General features: G+C 58.2%; 1 protein-coding gene across 1 annotated transcript in view; it reads left to right on the forward strand.

Moving 5' to 3' along the window:
• FMNL2 (formin like 2) overlaps positions 1-2,358 on the forward strand; it is a 93,835-nt gene that overhangs the window by 18,906 nt on the left and 72,571 nt on the right. The window lies entirely within an intron of this gene.

Consider the following 2,358-nt stretch of genomic DNA (forward strand, 5'->3'; position numbering starts at 1 on the left):
GGGGCGGGGAGCGGGCGGGCAGCGGGGCGGGGAGCTAGCGAGGCAGCCAAGGCGTGAAAGCCCTGGGGAGGGGTAGGGGTAGGGGTGTTGGTGTATTCCTGCGTCGTACCTAAGCGCTGGAATACGGGCGGGAAAAGCCGTGTCTTTGCGATGGGGACATAGTGCACAGCCACCCAAACACTGTTGGAAAGCTTCGCCGTTGATGGCCGGCTGCTGCCAGTTAACTTCTCAGCCCTTCGTCCCCCAAAGCTCGCTCGGGTGTTGCGGTGCCTGCTGTCCATACACACCGTGGCACGGAGATGGGCCCTTGGGACCTGCGGTCCCTGTTCGGGGCTGGGACCTGGAATCATCAGAACAGGGGTTCCCACACCTCCAGATCTCTTCCGTACCTGGAGCCGAGTGCATTCCTGACCAATGTACTTCAAAAATACTGGTTCCTGATGCATGGCAACTCAACGTACGTGCTGAAATTCCTTAATTATCACTCCATCTCGTACGCAGGATGTCCTGCGTGTCTGCTTGCATTCAGGTGTGGCTGCCGTGGTGGCATTACCACCCTGGGTCTCAGCTGGCTCTTTGTAGGACTCATTTAAATTTTGGTTTCATAGCGTGCCATGCAGGGTGAGCAGGCCGGGGGGTCAGCAGGATGGGCTGATCCTGCCAGATGCTCTTGATGGTGTCTGTGGTTGCTTGGGCTGTCCGTGTCCCTCCTCTTCCCTTACAGGGAAGATTAATGAAAGTGGGGAGCACCAGTCTCATGATGAGACCTCTTAGGGTTTGTGCGAGGAAATGGAGGAGGTCCAGTCCCAGGCTGTGCGAGCCTGGCTGTAGCAGAGTGTGGGTCCGGGAGTGTCCCTGTGGATCCCTGGGACAGCCTGCTTTTAATAAACCTCTACAGCTGCCTACTGCACAGGTTGTGAAGATGTGCGCTTCTAGAGCGGAGAGTTTCGGTGCCTAAGTGCCCATTTATTGATTACTGCTTCACTGCAGGCTTATTTAACAGCCTTTGGTTCTGGTCTCTTTTAGGGACAGGGTTTGGTGGTGGGATGGCACCCATCGTGCCATCAGAACGGTTGGGCTTGGTGAGCTTAAAGGGCTTTTCCAACCTCAAAGATTCTGTGATTCTCTTTTTGTGCCTTCCACAGCCTTTTTAAAATTAAACCTGGAAGGGTGTTGCCTGCTGGTGCTGGAGATGTGCGGAGCACCAGCCCAACCTGGTGTGCAGTGCCGCAGGGCCCGGCCGGCGCTTCGCTCCCACCCCAGCAGAAGTCTGGGATGGACCCCCAGGGGCTTGTGCTCCTGCAGGGTTAACCAGGGACAATTTGGCAGGTCTGGGAATGTGAGCTGGAGACCCAGAAGTGCTGGAGACGAAGAGGTGCTTACCAGGTTTACCATTCACCCACTTCACCGTGCTGCCCGCTGCTGGGCTGATAGGGAGGCTCTCCAGACTCCGTGTTTGTGAAGCTCTCGAGGTGCTCCTAGGTTCTCTGGGGGTGTAAGCACGACAGTTATGCTGCGTATTTCGAGACACGGCTCTTGGGAAAGCTGCCTTGGGAGCGAGTAGCTGGCCTGTGCCGCCCTACCCCAGACAACTGCCCGTGGAAAGGTATCTCAGCTGACATCAGAGGAGCAGCAAACGATAGGCATCTTCTAATCGCTGCCTCTCCCTGCCTTCTGACTTGGTGCTGCAGGTTGTCATTCCCGGTCTCGGGATCGTTATCTTGGCGTGCGCGAGTAGCACGACATCAGTGGGCAGCAGCAGTCCTACCTGTGGGATCTGTATTAGCCAGATAAGGTTGTGTGCGGTGACATTTAAAAACCCGAATGGCATCCCACCGCTGAAATAAAATGAAATGGCATTTCAAGCTCTTGTTTAGAGAGGACTGGACTTCTGCGGTCCCCAGCCTGCAGCTGGAGCCTGCGTTTCCCTTAGGAGTGTGCTTGAGCTGGGGCAGGTGAAGGGAGGAGGGGATGGGGTGCCCCACGGGGACCGATCATCGTGGTGGAAGGTGGCTGCAGTGCACCACGGGGACCTGTCGGGGTGGAAGGTGGCTGCGGTGCACCACAGGGACCTGTCAGGGTGGAAGGTGGCTGCGGTGCCCCATGGGGACCTGTCAGGGTGGAAGGTGGCTGCAATGGTGACCTGTCGGGGTGGAAGGTGGGTGCGGTGCCCCACGGGGACCTGTCGGGGTACAAAGTGGCTGCGGTGCCCTACAGGGACCCATTGGGGTAGAAGGTGGCTGCGGTGCCCCTTGGGGACCTGTTGGGGTGGAAGGTGGCTGCAATGGTGACCTGTCAGGGTGGAAGGTGGCTGCGGTGCCCCATGGGGGCCCGTCGGGGGGGAAGGGGGCTGGGGTG

Source organism: Egretta garzetta, unplaced genomic scaffold (genome assembly GCF_000687185.1).
Source record: "Egretta garzetta isolate BGI_Z169 unplaced genomic scaffold, ASM68718v1 scaffold718, whole genome shotgun sequence".
Classification (NCBI taxonomy): Eukaryota; Metazoa; Chordata; class Aves; order Pelecaniformes; family Ardeidae; genus Egretta; species Egretta garzetta.